The sequence below is a fragment of the Pezoporus occidentalis genome, unplaced genomic scaffold, assembly GCF_034315485.1.
Source record: "Pezoporus occidentalis ecotype Australia unplaced genomic scaffold, CSIRO_AGI_Poc_V1 ctg7, whole genome shotgun sequence".
NCBI classification, from domain to species: domain Eukaryota; kingdom Metazoa; phylum Chordata; class Aves; order Psittaciformes; family Psittacidae; genus Pezoporus; species Pezoporus occidentalis.
Window position 1 is genome coordinate 368,755 of NW_026916052.1, and position 20,403 is coordinate 389,157.

A 20,403-nucleotide genomic window follows, 5' to 3' on the forward strand; every position below is an offset into this window, starting at 1 on the left:
AACAATCTCAGTGTCTGAGTAGCATAACTGATAGATAACTGTTTTAATAGGATAAGAATTGTATGTCATAGAAAAAGTAATTTTAGGTATACTTGCCATCAGGTTTACCCAAAGGCATTGCCCGAAATGAAAAGGAACTTGGTCACTCTTAGGAGGTACAGGTGCAGTAAGGATGAGAGCTGCATGTATGTGCATAAATACAGTCATGTGCATAGATATATGTTTTTATATAATTATGTATATAGTGTGCTTCCTCAAGCTTTTCTTTGTTACATTCTAAGTTGTGCTGTATCTTTGTAGAAAGGTAATTACCCATGATTTGTAGGATTGTGTTAATGCTGAAGGAATGTAATAGCTGAGAGCATACAGGATGTCAACATGACCTTATTAGAGTATTACATTAAACAAAATTCAGTGTTTTAAATAAAGTGACCTTGCCTTCTTAAGTCCTGTGGCATTCAGCCAGCAGAATCACTCCTTTTAACCTCTTGTTCAAGATGCTGAAAAGAGGAAGACCAGCTAAGATACTCAATTTGTACTGAAAATAAGAGTTCACAAGATACTTTGTATGTCTTCCTTCCACCCAGTATAATTTTTACTACCTCTTAACCCTTCTGGGCAGCCTGGAGTTAGAGATGGTTAGGGAAAGAGAGAAAAGTAGCTGAGGGGGACCCAAACAGCTGTGGGTGTCCAAGCCTCCTTCCTGATCTTGCCACCTCTGGGACCACTTTTGGTTTTGTCTCAGAGCGTTGTGCTGGTTCTTGGGCACTCAGGAAATGATAGCAAAGCCCACCAGCTTTCTCTGGGTCATTTTCAAAACACACAGCCCCAGGAAGGGCTACACACTGAATGGTGTCTCTGTATTTACTTTTTTCATTAGTTAGGCAGTATTTGTGTGATATCTGGTTTTGGTGAATTGAGGCCCAGCCCCAGTCTCTCAGTTTGATGCTGCCACTGGGGATTGCTGGTAGGTCCTTTTGCCTGTTTTAATACAGTCTGCATTGCCTTAGAATTTGTGTACTCATAGAACCAATTTTATGCAACAGGCTGAGTTGGACTCGTATTACAGTGGGGTATGTATATGTAAACCAGCAGTGGTGACGTCTTCACTAACAGCTAACACACCCTTTTGCCTATTCATGGAAAGGTCACATTAACTTGACAAAACAGCTTTCAGCTTCAGCTCCCTTTGCCTCTGTTTTGTCAGCTCCAGAGTGTGTACACAGTACAGCACTGCTTGCCAAGGCCTCCCTGACCTGTGTAATCAGTTCAGACTGAACAGTGTGTGTGTGTGGACTTGACTTCATGCATTTGAGTCAGTGTGCTGGAGCCTGGTCCCGACACTGACTGCTCTTTTACTTTGCATTGGACAGTTGGGCTCAGACGGCTGGCGATGTTTTTGAAGTTGTTGCCATTTGTAATAGTGAACTTCTGGATGCCTGCGACCATCATGGCCCATATGAGACCATGTGGCACCTGCACATCACATACAGGCAAGTTACTTTGCTACAATAGGAAAGTCTGGTGCTGGATGTGGCTGCCTGTCTGTAGATCATACAGGTGTCACAAGGCAGGTTCTTAGGATGACTTTCAGATGCTGCCTAGATGCAGCCCAAGAAGTAAGGGAACCTGGAAGAAGCAGGGTTGCAGCTCTGGGAAAGGATCTCTCCTTCCTGCTGCAGCCATAGCTGATAGCTAGAATGCACAGCAACTTCGTTTTTCAGGCCTGTAGACCTAAAGAATTTAAATTCTAAAAAGAGACCCATCTTACAGATCATTAGATCATTGCCAGTCTCTAATACATACAACAGAGATCCTTGGCTATGCCTGAAAAAAACCCTTGCATCTGACCTTGGATATTTCCTGTGCCGAATGGATCCTACAGTTTGAAGGAGTTTAATGTTCATCTGTGGTCTGCACAAGCTCCAATAGTTTCCTATCACTGTCTTCGTGGGATGGAAAACCCAGGGAACACTCTTCACTGGGCACACACTTTATAGCTAGCACATGGTGGGATTGAGCATTGAAACAGGCACACTACCCTCATCATTCCTGCAGAGGAAATGCATCTCTTTCTGTGGCCAGTCCTGATAGCTCTGAGGCCTAATACCACTTCATTGGGAGCACAGCACAAACCCTATTCATATATAGTGTGGACACACACACATACATAAACACACACATGTATGTATTTATACCCTATAAAAACACTGTACCAGAAACCCTTAGCCATGGTGTTTATTCATCATTGCTGAAGGCCCACAATACTGCAGTGAAGTAAGCAGGAGTTACTATTCATAGATGAGGAAACACAAGCAAATATATCTAATTTGTGATACTCCCACCTAGCCATACTATTTGGACAGGTTCATTTTCCAGGCAACAGTTCTGCTTCAGCAGAGTTAAATTTAAGAAGTCCAGTTCATTGCCTCACTGAACCAACATCTGGAACAGCCCATGGGTACCATTGCGAAATGCACCTGCTGTCATGATACCAAAGCCTGCTTCAGTGACCTGAATCTTTTGAAAATTTAGTCCTTTATTTTTATCTACTTAGAGGGAATACAAGCTGCAGTGTCCTACTTTTTCTCAACTGTGTCATCTGACTCATCAATCATAACTGAATTTGAATCCTGTTATCACCCACTGACTTTCAATCAACATAACAAACAGATCAGAAGTACAAAAGGACAGTTTTGTCACTTGGCCCAAGATACCTTTGCAAATCTTGAGTCATGTGAGATAGTTTAAGAAAATTACAGTTTCAGCAAGGCCAAATTCTACACCTTCCCTGGAAAGATACACCTTGATAGAAAACATCACAGGACAAGAGAAAACATTCTGTGAAGACAACTTTACTATGAGATTTTATGCTACTGTGTTGATTAATTTTTAATATAATTCAATAGTATTATTGTTTTACCCACTTCTGACGGAGTGCACTGTACACTCTTGTAATGTTTACCAGATGTTCATGAAGGCACATATGCTGAGAATCAAACACAAAAAATGTCTGGCTAGTTTGTCAAAGAGATGGAGGTAGGTCTATCCAGAAAAGCCTCAGTTAAAAATCTAACAGTTTTTTTGACCTGTACTTTCAGAAATGCATGAAGCGATTAAAACCAGCAACACATCCCCTAGCATCCTCACCACCAAAATCTGGTGGTTTTTTTTGCTGTTATGGCAATAACCAGTGCTCAGGATCATTGTGTTGCGAAAAGAAGGAAATGGGGCAAGAAGGCCAGGAGGCCTCCAAGGATGGATAAGGAGCTGCTAATACTCAGATGGAAAAAAAGAAGCTTACAGAAGGTGGAAGTGAGACAGGTGGCCTGGGAAGAATACAGGGACATTGTCCAGGAAGCTAGGGATCAGGTCAGGAAAGATAAGGGCCAGTTAGAATTGAGTCTGGCAAGGGATGTGAAAGATAACAGGAAGGGCTTCTATAGGTATGTCTCTAACAAATGACAGACCAGAGATAATGTGGGCCCTCTCCTGAAGCTATTAGGAGAACTGGCTAACCTTGATTTGTAGGCTGAGGTTCTCAATGACTCAATGTAGCTGTGCTGCTCAAGTCCGGGAAAGCGAACGCAGAGACTGTGAGAATGAAGACCCTAGGTCCACTGTAGAAGAGGATCTGGTTCGAGACCATCTTAGGAACCTGAATGTGCACAAGTCCATGAGTCCTGATGAAATCCATCCGAGGGTCCTGAAGGAGCTGGCGAATGAAGTTGCTAAGCCACTGGCCATCATATTTGAAAATCCATGGCAGTCAGGTGAAGTTCCTGGTGTCTGGAAAAACGGAAATATAACCCACATTTACAAGAAGGGGAAAACGGATGACCAGGGAACTACAGACCAGTCAGTCTCACCTCTGTGCCTGGCAAAATCCTGGAGCAGATTCTCCTGGAAGGCATGCTAAGGCACATGAAAAACAACAGGGTGCTTGGTGACAGCCAGTATGGCTTCACTAAGGGGAAATCCTGCCTGTGTGAGTCCCTGCTTGTCTCAGTGTGCTGCCGGCTCCTGGGCAACGCCTGGTGAAGGCTTGAGGCTCCCTTGGTGGCTCTTGCTGCTCAGCACTGAGGGTCCTGGATGCTGCATTTCCCCTTGCTCCAGTGTTGAAGGCTCCTGTCTGTTGCAAGAAAGAGCAGTTGTTTTCAGTTTAAATATCAATGGATGAAAAGTCCTTTTAGTGTGAAGTTCTTACTTTCCAAGATAACACGTTTTGCAGGACTGGCCCTTAGTGACTTACTGTGGTTTCCAGGCTGTGGTGGAAATATGCAACATACCGCAGGGATACCCCAGCTGCAGGCAAGAAGCCTCCTCTCATATGTGGCCCATGTAGGACTTTCCACAGGCAAAGGGGATGACAGGCCTGAAAGAGCATTACACAGGAGGACCCATAACAGCTTAGGAAATCCAAGTGGCTTGTGGTTAGTTCCCTAAACCAATTAAGAAACTTGAAGGTAGGCGCTCCAGAATTTTTAGCCAGCGGCTCTTTCTGCTTAGACATTCCCATTCATATTTTGTGATAGATAGGCAGACATTATCTTAGCAGAACAAAATGTACTATTACCACGGGATCGCATAAATCCTGCCTGTCTTCTGGGAAGTTCAGATTGAAAAAAATATCTGAACGTAACCATCCAAAAGCATTAAATATTTATGAAAAATATATATCACAGCATTTTACGTACAATTGTGCAATATACTTTTCGTGAGGTTGCTCCCAGGATACTTCTTTTATATCTTAAGTTGTTGACAAATGGCACGATGCTTTGCAGCAGGAAAATGTGTCTCCTCCAGCCCCCTAAATGAACTTCCTAAGATGTATTTCTTGTGCTTGATATTAAAGCAGAAAACTGAATTTTCACTTCATCATTTTATATTGAAACGGTTTTGGTTATGAAAGTAGAATAATCAAGAAAACGATTTTAAATATAGCCTCACTAAACTACAAAGGAAATTACATTGTCTGCTGAGTTTGAAAACCTGTCTGTAATTAGACTTAAATGTCACCCCTTCCAGTGCAGTTTAGCATTTCTGCAGACTATAGTCCTTATGTAGTGTATAGCTTCAGTGTAGTCTTCTTGTGAAAATTATGACCCTCTGGCATGCTTTCAGAACAGTATGTCTTTATATAAGCTATTAAACATAATATAATAGTTGATGTAGTTGTTGACTAGTTTCCTCTTGTTCCTGTAGCATAATCTGTCTCATTTGCTTTTCACTATGTATTACTGCATACTGTAAATTTGGGAGGAAAATGATTCATCTGCAGCTAAGGATAGTACAGAATTTTACTGTGTCTCTATTTCATATTTTACAAATGATGCTTGTATATATGAAGTGCTATTTACTCCATATAAACAGCAGTGGAATTTCAGCAATTGTAATTTTTCTTTTGCTCTGTGGTCTTACCATAGAAAGGAAGAAAGGAAGAAAAAAGATTATTAGTATAAAAGATATTTACGTGGTTGTGCTTCTACAGGGAAGATGCTAATTGACCAGATGCTGGGTTGTTGGTTTTTTTGTTTCATTGTCTGTATCACAATATCACAATAACACCATCACTTAAAAGGTTTGGTTTTCCACTCGAGCGCTTGTGATAGCTGTCTCCAAATTGAGGCTTGTTTTTTGAAAAATAAACTGAAGAGTATAACGTGAGTCTTAAAGAGGCTGTTGACATCATACTGATATTTTCTAGTTAGTAAGACATTGCTGTGCTTTAATGCCCTCTGGGTACACCTACAACATTCAGTGTGTGAACAGGGTAGAGAGATGGGGAGAGACATGAAGGAGCTGTTGTATCCCCTGGCAACCTCAGCTCTCCCACCATGTCTCCTGGTGATGTGCATTTCCTTAGTAACAGCCACAGTGCTGGGAATCCTCCATGATCCTTTCTTCCTCTTCTTCCAGTCCACTTCTAACATTTTATTAGCTCAGATATGGCCCCTAATTTGCTCTCTGGGTAGTGACAGGGCATGAAGGCAATGGGCAGTAGAGATGCATAAGGTCAGATCATTACCCAGAATTGATTTTAGTAAACAAAATCAACATAGATGGTTTGTCCCACCTGCATTTTAGATGTGGGTGCCCCATCCCTGAGAAGAGCAGAGCTGCACCCCCTCTCCACCATATACTGTTCATTTTTAGGAGTTCAGCCACTGCTAGATTTACGTTTAAACCAATTGAAACATAATGCAGTGGAAATATTTTCCCTTCAGGACATCTGTTTTTCAGAAAAAAATAGTTCCCCTTGTTAGTCAGGAATGAACTGTAAAAATCACACCTCAGCTCTGTCTGTACTTGAAACTTTAACCTAATTAAACTGTTAACTTCAAAGTCTGGTATAAAGAGAAAAAGATAATATTCTTTACGTAAGGTAGGTGAGGCAGCGTCTCCCATTTTGGCACATTTTGTACCATATAATGATGAGTTCAGATATTTCAAATCTAATTAGGACTTTCACAACAATCGTCATGTAAGTAGAGCTAATTTCCAGTGCAAGGAGCTCAGGTGACCTGGCCTGCCTGGCCCTACTGGCTTCCAGACAATGAAACAATGCAATTTCTTTTATCAAGAGCTTCTGGCTCCAAAGATCTGTCACTGCAAACAGCAGTGAGAGCAAATCATATGTCAACCTAAAAAATCAATATTGAAGAACAAATTGAACTATAATAGTGTGTCTGTCTGGTTATTTAAAAATAGATGAGCAAAGAACATGCAAAGGACAGGAAGCAGCGAAAAGAGAGATCACTCAAAGGTGGAAAAGTTGAAAAGAACCATTTCGTTCTGGAAACAGCCTGGTTCAATACCCACTGAAGCCAAAGAAATGGTTCCTTCTCTTGACTTTGAAAGCCTCATCCATGTGTCTTCTTAGGTGCATCATTTGTGTCTTGTCAAACACAGATAGTACTTGATTTCCTTTTTTGCTTACATGCTCATGCTAAGGCCCATTAATATTGCCTACATAATATAAAGGGAAGAAGGGTCTTGGACATGTAACAATCTAGCCTTCAGACCATAATCTTTCAAGGCAATGGAGCACACAAATCCACCAACAGAGTGAGCTAAGATTGTCCCAAGAGGCCTTATTAAAATTTTTAGAGAATGAGAGACATATTCTACTGAAATTTACTATTGAAACCTCTGAACTGTTATGAATATCCTTTGGCAATACTCTTGAGACTTCATTCTCCAGAAGATGCAACTCTCCTTTAAACTCTACAGGGTGCTTCAAAAGCCTGCAAGGGTTATAATTTTCTAATAAATATTGTTGTATTGAACAGTTCTTTTAAAATGCTCTTTCAAAGAAAAAAAGTAATGAAAAAAAGAAAAACACTTAGAAAGCAACTTTTTCACTATCAAGAAAAAGTAGAAAGGGGACAGCTGAAAACATTTGTACGCATGTATCAGTAAATGTGAATGTTGTGAAATTCAGGGATTAAAAAGAAATTAATGACACTAATGAACCGTTGACAGGAATCTAAAAATAATTACATGTTAAAAGCTTCTAAAAGTGCCTGGGTGGCATTCTAAGAAATATTAATAAACTTGGCTATTCTCTCCAAAACTGTGGAGGTCAAAAATTTTACTTAACATATCCTGCTGTCATCTATCTGTCCCAGCAGTTCAGAAATAGTCTTTAAAACCAGAACTAAAACTCTTCATACGTCATCTGGGTTTGCCATCTTGGACAACATCACAAAGATTGATTTGTGATTCCTGCTGATTTGTGATTCCTGCAGCATGTATGGAGGTGTTAAACTTGGGTGTAGAAGCAATATGGCGATTTTTAGAGGGCTTCATGCCCGACCTGGTAAGACCTGCAGGTACATTGTTAGATGTTGTCTCCCTGTGAAACTAGCACAATTCCTGTGTTTCCGCTCTGCAGCACCAAGTCTGATGAGCCAAAACACTATGAACACCTGTTGCTTTATAGTCACTGAGCCTATGGTTCAGCATAGAATCATAAAATCACAGACTGGTTTGTGTTGGAAGGGACCTTAAAGCTCATCCAGTTCCAATCCTCTACCACAGGCAGGGACACCTTTCACAGGACGAGGTTGCTCAGAGTCCCACCTGACCTGGCCTTGAACACTGCCAGGGATGGGGCAGCCACAGCTTCTCTGGGCAGCCTGTGCCAGGGCCTCACCATCCTCATAGTAAAGAATTTTTTCCTAATGTTTAATCTAAATCTCCCCTCTGTCAGTTAAAAGCCATCCCCCCTTGTCCTATCCCTATAGACCCTTATAAAAAGTCCCTTTAGCTTTCTTGTAGGCCCCCGTTAGGTATTGGAAGACTGTTATAAGGGTCTATATAGACAGCTCTATCTAGAGCTAAACTTAGTTTCTAGTAAGAGAGCAGCTTGCCTATAATGATATATTCCTCATCCCACTTTTTTTTTCTTGGTAAGGAAAGTTTAAGGTTTGTACTTCAGTAGTGATTCTCAGTGAGAAACCTAGGGAGCTTGGTGATTAGCTTCAGTAAATTCTCACAAAGCATGATCATATAAGATATGATAACACACCTACTGTCTACACAACTTCAGAAAAACTAGCTGTGATGAATGCATAAGCCTCACTTACATTTCCTATCCTGGTATTCTGCTGCCTGAAAGAAAGTTTGTCTGGGCTTTGAAACTCTTCCTATCTGATCCTGTATGCATTTAAGGGAAAGAGAAAGAACTGATATTACAGTTATCTATATAACATTACCCTGTGATTATTTCTTGCTCGGAGAAAACTGGATATGAATGGCCCCAGGGAATAACAACAGCCACTGAAAATTTGGCATTTTTGAGTTGTCTGATTTCTGACACTTTTGTTGGGTAAACATCTTCTGAGAGCTAGACTCACAGGCATAGACCTTGCTGTGTGCTCTCTCAGAGCGGTAGGGTTTCTCTGGAAACTAACTTTGAAATGCTAATTTTTTTTTTAAAGTTATTTATGAATTATTCCTCAAATTTTTCTGTGCAGCTGCTCCATTTCTCCTCACTGGGATTGCCCCCAAGAAGCAGGGAGAACCTGTGGGCTCCAATCTGTGACCAGTTGCTCCTCAGAGCCTCGCCAGGGGGTTCGCTGTGGGAAGGGCTGATCTAATACCAATGCCTTGAGTGCTGTGCTTGAGTCAGATCCTGGCTGAGTGGCTGTGGAGAAGCTCCTGGTTGCCAGTGAGGAACTTAAGTAATGAATTTCTTCCTGGAGAGGTTTTCCTGAAGAAGCTGAAATAAATGAAATATATTCGCTTGTTTTACAAGAAGAGCATCTTGCTTTTACTGAACTAATTACTTTATAGTCATATAGCTGGTTAAGTTTTTTGAATGAATTGTGAAATCTATTGTATCTAGAGCCAGAGTAATTATGACACATAAGGTGCATTTGTGATTAAAAGCAGTGACTATTCTTGCAGCTCACATTTCATCAGAGAAACTCAGAGCATTTTATAAATACCAGTTCCTCTCAGAAACAGTTGGAGGACTATATCAATTACTAATAAGAAATACCCTTGAACATTATATGCTGTCTTTTCTTCTCAACATGTTTTCCAAATAAGAACTCCATTCTGTATACAGCATATGAGCATCCCCATAGGGTTTAGGGTAAGAAATGAAACTGTAGTTGCCAGTAAAAATGACATAAACAATTCTGAAATGTAAACACTCCAGTTAGAATTTGGCTGGGATATGAAAGCTAAAATCTGTGCACTCCTAGAAATGAAATAATGTTATTTTTAATGACTACAGTGTCAAGGGAGTTCGCTTACAACTGTTTTAAACACAGCTCCTATTAACACAAACCTGAACTTTATGTTAACACAGGGTCAGACATGAGTCAAGTTCAGTGAAGTAACAATGAATCACTGAACCCGCCTATAATAGGTGTTCTCTAGACTAGCTAGGTGTTAAAGGTGTATGACTGCTTTGCTTAAGGTGGTACAACTGCAACGCTCAGCAGGGACAAGACAGGTTTTCTCTCTGCAGCACAGAGCTTGTAGTCGCATCCTGCGTCACACAAAGGATATGCAGAAATGCGTAGAGGAAGGGGAAGTTTAGGTATGGACAGGCATCTACATCACTCCATCTGTTCTCAGGCTCTCTGCAGTAGATAAGGATTTCAGGTAAGGGCAGGTAGCTGATATGGGCAGCAAGAGAAGGAAGCCATCCTGGCATCCTGCATATTCTGAAAGTGCTAGTGCTGGGGCAGGCAAGGGCTGTTTTGTCCCTGTGTGAGGGAGGGCACATGCCAAAGAACCTGCTGATTAATGGTAGGATGATTAAACCAAGGCACAAGGAGGCTGAGTATTTTTGGTAAATTGTGCAGCTAGCTGATAAGAGAGGATATTTTACAGGCAGAGCACTGAGACAGTGATGAGGTGACTAAATTAAACTCAAAGTGTGAGACAGCTAAGAAGTAAACTAACATCTTATTCCCTGCCCAGGTTCTTAGATCAGACAGTGTTACATGCTCTATTCTGTCCCTACATCTTCTGTAAGAGGCTGTCCCTGCCAATCAGTGTGAACTGCATTGCATGCTTAAAAAATACTGAGCATGATGAAAGACTCTGAACCAATAGGGTTGTAGCAGCCTTAATTAAAAATGCAATTAAACCCCAGAATGAGTTATGGTTAGGCAAAGGGGCTAGGAGAAACCAGAAGGTTTGTTTGGTGAGTTTTTTCCCCTAATACGCTGGAGTGAGAATGGAACGACAGCAGTGACAGGGCAATTAACAATGAAAAATGGATGAAATGAATGATGACTCAAGGTGGCTGGGAAAGGCTGAGTTATTTATTTTTACATCTGCCTATTATGTATGAAATAAAGAAGTTTGAATAATCAGTCTTGAATAGTCACAATGATGCTGTAAAATTAATTGTTGATTAAGAACTCAGAAAGATTAATTGGAAAATATAAAATATATGATGCAGTGGCTCCAATAATAACAATCCAAGGGAGCTAGAGGAATTCTGGAGTCTGAACGGATTGAAAAAGTCCTGTAGGGTGTATGCAACGTATGGTTTTATGTACATAAGGGCAGTGCTAAATCATGTTACGAGACTCATCCCTCTGTAGACATGATGAGGGAGTCACCTCCAGAAGACAGCAGTATAAGTGAAGACCTAGGAGTCTCTGAGGCGAGCCAGTCCATTCACCTGAGCATCTGAACTAGTGCCTCAATGCAGGTGATGTGAAATTTCCCTTTTGTTTCATACCACAACACTCTGTGGAGACACCAGGGGAAATAAAGCCTCTTCCATCCGAGATGAATGTGGTAAAATCTGCTGTTCATCCACTCGGGTTATTACAGTGTTCTTACTACCAGGATGTTAGAGCCTTACTGATACTGAGTTCACACTGGCTCTGTATCCCCTTAACTACATCAGCTTGCAAAGGAAAAAAGGAAGGAAACTCTGAGACAAAAATGAGGCATCTTCCAAACAGCAAAGCTGCCACTTCATTTGTTTGTACCAGCACTACGCTCAGAAGGGTAAACTTCAAAGGAAGTGAAGTCTCTTTTCTTCAGCAGCTAGATGAAGTCATTGTAACACATATCAGCACAGATATGGCTTTCCTGACTCTAGAGCTAAGAAAACATCTTTCATGCATCCAAAGACTAGGAAATAAAAAGTGATTCCCTCTTGATTTTATCCTTGTGCCTTTATCCTTTAATTAGAAAATATTTCCTGGCAAGAATCTGTTTTGTTAACAGGAACCAGCAGAGAACTGTAGAGTTGTTATACCTCTCCTGAAACAAGATCAATCTGCTAAAATAGTCAGCGATGGGACGAGGCAATAAGATATCCAGAGACCAGTGGCTCATCCTTCCATTGCGTATCAACCTTGCCTTCTTCATCCACTGCTGAAGATTTCTGGATCTTTGACCATTTGCATCCACTGCCTGCACACTGAGAGCAATGGGGAGTGACTGTACATGGGTAGTCTGGAGAAAGTAGTCCAGCATCGCATAAGGAAAGCCCTCGTGTTCTGGTGTGAGAAGAGATAAAAGATCTCTGACAAGCAGACCATGCATGAAATACTAAAACTAAAATTACCTACCTCGGCTACCGTGGACTTGTATCAGCATTAGTACACCACACACTGACAATGGGTGGCACCAGGGAGTTTAAGAAAGCAAGGGAAAAACTATTTTGCATATTTATTTTTCTTTCATATAGACTGCTAACTAAAAACAAACATACCAAAAACCCCAGAAGAAAGTATTTTCTTTGGTGCCCTGCCTCTGCTCAGCAGCCCAGCTGGGACAGAGCTAATTCCATTCACACCAGCATGCTGTGTCCACTCTTCCAGCTCCCCAGAAACATCCCAGAAAAGGGCAGAAGGGTGGGCAGCACACAGACAGCACATTTCCCTCATCATTTTGAACTGGAGTAAGAGTCGAGATCTCAAGCCTCCAGTTCAGTCTGGAAACAGGCATAGCGCCTCTCCACCTTCCATCTCAGAGACCAGCAAAAGCCATCAATGGGCAAGGTGGGACAACAGAAGTCCACTGAATGGGCAAATAATCTATTAATATCTGCTTCCTGGGCCTGCTCCCAGTGGCCTCCACCCTACCCATCAAATCAGCTGGAATCAGGCTAGGAACATCAAATCCCAGTGGGTTTTCCTGGTTGATTCCCCTTAATGCACATGTGCTGAGGAAGGCAGGAGAGGCGTGAGTGGCAGTTCTAACAGCTTTAATGGAGAAAACGTTAAAGAGCTTAAACAGTTTTGCATTCCCTGATTATCACAAAATCATGTCTGCAATGCACTAAAAAATCCGCTCCATAATCAGTATAATTAAATCCTTATGTTCCTGTTTTCCCCTCCCCCCCATGAGTGGTCATTTGTTAAACTGCCAGATAAAGTTGCTGCATCAGCTTTGCATTTCTCTCTGATTTCATGGTGTCATAAGGCTGGCACTATCACTCTCTCTGCTTGCTTGCATATAGGTGTGTCAGCCCTTGTCTAATAACTATTGTACTAACCAGCCCCAATTTCAATCAAATCTTTGGATGTCTCAGAGGTGTTCTAGACCTTTAAGATTTATGACAACAGAGAAATATATGGAAGGAGAATTTTCTCTATGTGCTTTTTCTGAAAGAATTGCAAAACCATCCACTTTATTAGATGTAAGAGAATCCGCACAAGAACTCAACTAAGCTTTATCAGTCCTCTGGTTTAGCAGACTACTCATAGGTAACATGATCATCCCCTACATGGGCAGAATCATAGGAAAATAAGGACCTCTGGAGGGCTTCTAGAGCAGCCAACTGGATAAATGAAACTGTGTCACACCTGATAAACATCTATCTAATCTGTTGAAGATTTCCAACCCTGAGGTCTCCCCAGGCAATTATATGAGCATACATCTTTATTCCCCACCATCTTGTACTACAACTGAAACACTATAATACATTAGTGGAGCTCTATAAAATATGATTTAAAGCCTGCTGTTCATGGCTGCGTTTGCATTTCAGAAGTCTGAGTAAGGGAAGGAAGGTAAAACAATGCTGCAGCATTGATTTCTCTCAGGGATATGATAGTTGCATAAAGGACTCTGCTAATTATAGCCACCAGCTACCAACAGACTCAACAAAAACCAAAGCAGCACTGCAGCAGTTCGGTGCCTACCACAGTCCATAGCTCTTTAAGCTGAAAGCATTTGTCATGATGAAGAACTGATTTTCGAAGGTAATGCCCCAGCAGCCCCCTTCAGTAAAGCAAGAACGGACTTGACTCTGAAAGGTCCTTTAGATGGTTGAGTCGCTGCCAGACCACTTTCCCCCAGTGCACCTTGGTTTTAATTTATGGGACTTCTCAGAAGGTGGATCCGTTATATATGACTCGCTTAACTTCAGGGCTTTAATCCCAGGGAAGCTACAAGCAAAGCTCCCTTAAATTTATGCTGGAAACAACATGGTCTATCCTTAAGAGCAGACAGTGCAATATTTAGGCAGAAACATGCTGTTCAGTAAAAGACTCAAGAATGTCACTTGTCCAGGGTTTAGCAGTAGCAGTCAAGCCAGGACAATCACTGTATCTCAGAACATCAGTACGTATTTTCCTCTGCTGAAAGGAATGGATTTAGCTAGGTAAAAATTACTGTCTTCACTGAGATTTTTCACTGCCTAAATCTGAATCTGAGGTTACATTTGGAGGGATATGTAATAGTTCTATACACACTTAGAAGCAATGCTCGAGGACAGCTGGGAAGACTGGGAAATGCTGTCCTTGCTCTTTTCTCTGGCTTGAGGAAGTCCCAACTGCTCACTCTTTCACTTTCTTCCAAGATGACACCAAACTTCTGCTCACAGGCCATCTGGGTCCCTGGGATGTGTGTACGTACACTGTAAGGTTTGGGAAAAGAAGTAGAAGAAACAATATCCACACAAAACAGTCTAAGGAATTTTCTTTGACCAGATCTTAGTCCTGTGCCTCTCACAGCCTTTCCCTGGGAGGAAAAAGTTTAGTATGAAGTTCTCTGTGGTGAAAATCCTTGATTCTGATTTCAGCATCTTAAATATCTGAAAGCTTCTGCTGTTGCTACTTGGTACAACTTCCTCCACTTCAGGGGGATCATGTTGGTTTGTACGAGGTTTGGAGCTGCCATAAGCCTATTGATGCAAAAGGATAATTCCTCAAATGAAGGAGATTAATAGAACAAGGCAGTGATGGCATTCATACTCCACTCTCCCCAAGTCTGCCATCTCGCCAAAAAATGACAAAATATTTAAGCATATCATAACTTTTTAATTGTTTGTGGCATTTAAGTTTAAATGCTAAGCAATGATTATGCTAATGAGAAATAAAGTATTTTCTTGGCAGCAGAATACTTTTCATTGGCATTGTTGTTGACTTGTTTATTTGTGGCTTTCTCATCATCATCGCTGACCCCTATTTGTATGCACTAAGTGCCATTTACAGCTGTCCTTGAGGAAATTGCTGCAGCTTCCAGAAACTGCTTTCCCATTTCTTTTTGTTGTTTCAAAAGTAACAGCTTTTTGTCTTTTCAGGCTGTTGACAACTGCATGCCATGTCATGCGGCTATTCCCTGAGAAGGGTAATGACTTTCTCACCAGCGCAGTACAGCAGTGCATTGGGAGAATAAATGTGGGGACTTGCCATTACAACAGACACAAGAGGAATGAAGTGCCGGTCCACTGAGGCCTCAGTTCTGGGTTGAATGAACACAGTTCTTAATTGCACAATGAGCAGGAGGAAATGGAGTAGATCCAGGGGGATCTGCAAAGGAAGAAAGTAAATTCTCAGCCAGAGCTTGCTGCAGAGAAATGCTCCTTTTCAGCTTGTACATTTTGAGCATAAGCAGCAGCTGTATGTAAACAAAGCCATTTTCAAAGGGAAGTCCCTTGAAAAGCTAGTGGTTCAATTATTTTCAGTTACTTGGGTGGACCAGCCCCAGGGACCTCTGAAGATGGGTCTTTGCTGAGCTGGACACAGAGAGGGGTGAACTGGGGTGGAAAGGCAGGGAAAGAGGGCTGGGCAGTTGCACAGTGCCTCTCTGCAATGTGGTGTGCAGGAGCCACCACTGCGAACACTGGCAGCAGAGAGGCTGCAGTCCTCAAAGCTTCTGCCCTGCCTGACTTAGGGCTATCTATGGATGTCTCTGCCTGTAGAGGTGCCCCACCTCCTCATGCAGGATCCTCAGCCTCCCAGCATACCATGAGGAAAGGATGTATCAGTTCAGCTGCAGTGGAAGTGATGCCCCAGTTCACTTAAGTGATGGGTCAGAGTATTGACCCACTCTAATGAATGATCTGCACGAGCCAGAAAAGCCTTTGTTGTGGGAGCAGTGTCACGAGCTCTGTGGCGGAACACTGGTGTACAGTGACTGTGACATGGGCCAGACCAGACGAACCTTTACACAGAGCCTTTAAAATGGATGTGAGGTTGATTTCCCACTTTCCCTGTCACATCAGTGGATAAATCATAGCAGGTTTTTGGCATTTCATAAGAAGATACAACTGACTCCCTCCAGTGACTGAATTATCCTGTGACACTTGTTTGAAATAATGTAAACAGAAAGTGAAATCTGTTTCAGTTGTTTTTGTTTTTGTTTTTTTTTTAATATTTATAGGAGTTCCTGAGATTTGATCATAATTTAATGGAAGGTCTAATTAGTGGGTAATTGAGTTAAACGTGAGATACTGCAAGTGCAATTCACTAAAGCTCAAATCTTAAACTACTAATGTGTGTATAGCTGTTAGAAAAGAGAAACAAAGAATAATGTCTGCTGGATCTACTGTCTCCACATTACATCTTTAGCAAGCAATAAATGACATTTATTTCTTCTTTTTCCCTTCAGGGATATTGCCTGAAAAATCTATTACTTACCAGGTGGGTGAATCAATAGATGTTATTTGTCTCCTTGTGTGAGATCTGCACCAAGCACAGCAAGGAAAACCTGCCTCTCAGTGCATGGAAGTTCACAATCGTTAATACACAAAATGGTCACTGTATAGAAGTTATATGTTAAAGCACTTTGTGCTCCATGTCACTATTTCTACACCTTTGTGCATACTTGGTGAACAGTTGTGCGATTTTGTTTTAATAAAGAGGGTATCCCATTTCCAAAATTACAGAATCATCTGTAACTACAAGAGCCACAGACTGACCAAAATAAACCTTGTTGCTTGCCTCTGATTATAGTAGAAGCAGCAGGGCCTGGCACTCTGCAGATATTTCTGAGTGCTTCCCTGATGCATTATGAGCCACTGCTGATAACAGTCCTACCTCCCCAGCATGTCTCCTGCTATATACACAGCCCCACTGTCTCTAACTCTGTTCCTTGTTGGAGGATCAGACCTACCTAGGGCACACTGCTGCAGGGTAAACAACATCTTTGTACAGATGAATGAAATAAAACCAACCAGGAATCACATAGATGCATGTAAGAACACACATTTTGCACTGACAAACATCAATTCAAGCACATCCCATTGACGATTAAGGCTGTATTCCCTGACAGATGTATTTCCTACTTCTTTGTGTTGGCTTTCATTCTTTCCTCCCTTATTGCTTTACTCAATAGCTATACCATGCAACACACCTGTAATGCTCCAAATACGAAAAACAGAACAGAGATTGAGGGAGCAGGTCACCAGCTCCATAATACAGCATCACATGTACAAGATAGAAGGCATTTCCACAGGGGTTGGAGTGAGCCAATGATGTATCTCAATTTGTTCCTTGACACCCAGGTAAACAGAAAAGAAGGGAGGAGTTAAGAAATTGCTGCCACATCAGGATCTATTTCCTGCTAACATCCAGCCTTGGTAATCACTTACACCCATGTTTAGTGCTTGTAAAACTTGTTTGTCCTGAGCTGCATTGCACATTCATTTTGCACTCTTAAGGAACAACTAGATGACAGCTCAAGGCCAGTGCGTTTCTGCCTGATTTCCTGTGTCATTCACCAGTTGCCCCGCACTTCAGAAACCTCATGATTTTTGTTTTCAGCTACCCGCAAGAAGTAGCTTTTGTGTTCAGCTGAAGGTTACTCAAGAGATTAGCCTCATGGAGATCTGATGCTCCCCATGCCAGCCTTCTGAAACATAAAGGTGACTGAAAATCCCACCACCAATGATACATTAGGATCTAGATATCCTTAAATGTGTGCCTTCAAATATTTCCCAATTCCAGAACAGGAAGGTTAGAAAAGTTACTTTTACGTAACTATTAGTTACTTTTTAAGATAAACGAGGACATTAAATTGCTTTTAGAAAAGCAAAAAACAAAACAGTGATTTAGGCTCTATCCCAAAGTCTGAATTACTTTTTAATTTGTTGCTGAATAAACACTTGGATGATTGGTTTTGCTGCACTAGGGAGTTTTCTTTCAATTTCAAGAGTTTCAGGATCAATTTTCCATGACCAAGTAGCACAGTATCTCTTAAAGATCCAGGAAGGACTGCCAGGTTTCTTAAATGTATTAATGGCTATGTTTTTATTAGTTTAGAAGAAGGATAAGGAGGAGGCAGGTGGTAGTCACTGGACAAATAACCTTCATAATGTGGAAAATACTAAGCCATTTAAAAGTTGCTGGCTGTAGTAAGATTTTTCCAAGCACTGCTGACTAGGTAGGAGATAATTCACACTCGGCTGGATGAAGCTGCCCTTGATTTGTGCAAGACAATGAAGGGGAAATAAGGCAAGAAAGTACATCTTTTTTCTTTTTTTTCTTTTTGTGGTGTTTTTTTAACTACAAGCACTGAGGTTAAGTCCACCAAGTATTGTCTTCAGAGTAGAGAAGCTGCCTGAAAGATGCCTACCTGCTCCAGGTGGCCAGGACTAAGCACCTCTGGGAACAAAGTCAGGACACTCACAGGTGGGCCACTCCACTCCTCGCTACCCAGGCTTTCCACCTGTGGATGGGAGGCCAAAGAGGAGCAAGTACAAAGCCATCACTCTTCAGGTACTGTTTGCGTTCTCATGTTCTATTTTTACACATGCAAAGCTGCAAGATCTGAACATTCATTAGTCAGCAGGGTTTGTAAAAGGCGCACCCTTAATTTTTGCTTATTTTGACAATCTTTGCCTGTGGTCTTTCTTCACATAGCTAAATGTTCAGCTTGTATTTTCTTTTTAAGATACCATATGTCCATCCAGAAATTTCCCTCTATCCCCCTTACACAGCCTGGACAACACTCATATTCTAAGTTTAAAAGTCTTCTGAAACTTTGGGACTCATCACATAACTTAAAGTTCTGATTTATAAAGGTTATTAAATTTCTGCACATCACAAAATGCTCAGTTGAAATCTGCCTTATAATTAGAGCTGAGTAAAACAAGACAGTTTTATTTCACACAAGATTTAGATGTTTCAAAAGCTGATTTTCCTCCAGTTCCCTGGTATTTCCAAAGTTTCTACAAACTGGAAGGGAACAGTCTACACTGAGGTGGACTACAAGCCCAGGTGGTCAAGCTGCCAGTGCCCTGCGAGTGCCCTGAGCAACCCAAACTTCTGGCTCTCCAACAGCCACCAGGGAAGTGAAAACACAGTTTACGTGTATGGGAGGTAGGAGACAATTACTGTCAGGTGGAAAAGTAGCTTTTGAACAAAGACACTGCTGAGGTTTTGCACAGAATTTCGTACATAATATTGATCAAAGAGGTGTTGTGGCTGCTGAGATTATTTTGAATATATACTGCCTTGCAGTGCCATGGTTATGTGTGAAATCTGGAAGAAGTCCAGATTTCATTTGAAATCTGCCCAGATTCTGACAAGAATATAACGAAAGGACAGAACAATCTTCCTTGTGACTTAGCCAAAGCCAGGTTGGATTTCGATATTCACCTAGTTCAAATGAAGCATATCTAAACCATCCATTTTGCTATCCATGGTTCATTTACTAATAGAATTTTATATAATCTTGACAGCTCTAAATTACGTTCAGATACTTCTAAATGCCTTTCAAAGCATCTTAGCTCTTGATGTGCAATGACCCAGTCCATTCCTTGGCAGCCAGACTTAACCACGCCAGAAAACAACAGATCACCACAGAACTCCCACTGTTGAACTTTGCCTATTAAAGTCCTGTCTCTCCTAATTTTACCTCTTCTGAAGAAATGAGAACTGAAGCATATATTACTTGACATCTTCTCAGGCATTTCTGTGCCAGATGCAAGTTTCCTCAGTTCACAAAAGCAAACAATCTTTACCAGAACATTCAGTTTCACATTATAGCTGACCAAAACTGACATTATAAGAAAAAATGTTACATATTTATTGGTTTATCCTTCTGCTCTGAGTACCCTGTACATGCTTTTTGTGTTCATAGCAGGTCTTATAAAGATGTCTATCAGTTTTCTAAGTAGCACAATAACCTTCAAAGGTTTGTAGGTATGATTTGGACAAGTTTTCTAGGATTACACTTAGCAGTTATTTTGAGCTGGATTTCAGCCTTGCTGAAATGAGAACAGACTAATTAGACTTGGACTCCAGCTGAAAAGAGGAGACAGGTGAGAGGGGAGGGAATAGCGGTTTATAATGATAACTGAAGTAAACAAGGAACAATTACTCAATCTTTCACCCACTATGAAAATTAGAAGGCACTCCAATTATCAGTCATCAGGTTTAAAACAAAGAGAAAGAAATACCTTTTCTCATAACATCTAATTAAGCCATGAAACTAACTGCCCATGCAAGTTGCAGAGGCTAATTGTGAAACTGAATTTAAAAAAGGATCAGGCAAATTCATGCAATCATGAATGTTCACCAGTGGTAAAGGAACATGACTGTCTAGATGCAGCCTCTGGCTCAGGAAGCCACTAAAAAAGTCAGTAGCAGGGAAGGTATCACTTTGCATTCTTCCTGCTTTTTGTGCTCTTTCATAAGGACCTGTTGCTGGTCACAAGTGGAGGCAGGATGCTGGGTGGAACTT

At 41.3% G+C, this 20,403-nt stretch overlaps 1 long non-coding RNA gene across 1 annotated transcript in view; it reads right to left on the reverse strand.

Annotated features, from left to right (window-relative positions):
• Nucleotides 1–8,101: 8,101 nt before the first annotated feature.
• Nucleotides 8,102–20,403, reverse strand: part of LOC134175592 (uncharacterized) — a 63,176-nt gene continuing 50,874 nt past the window's right edge. Inside the window, exons 2-3 of the long non-coding RNA XR_009969060.1 lie at nucleotides 14,187–15,245; nucleotides 8,102–9,226 (exon numbers count right to left, since the gene is read on the reverse strand). This is a non-coding gene — a long non-coding RNA (uncharacterized LOC134175592). The remainder of the gene's footprint in view (nucleotides 9,227–14,186; nucleotides 15,246–20,403) is intronic.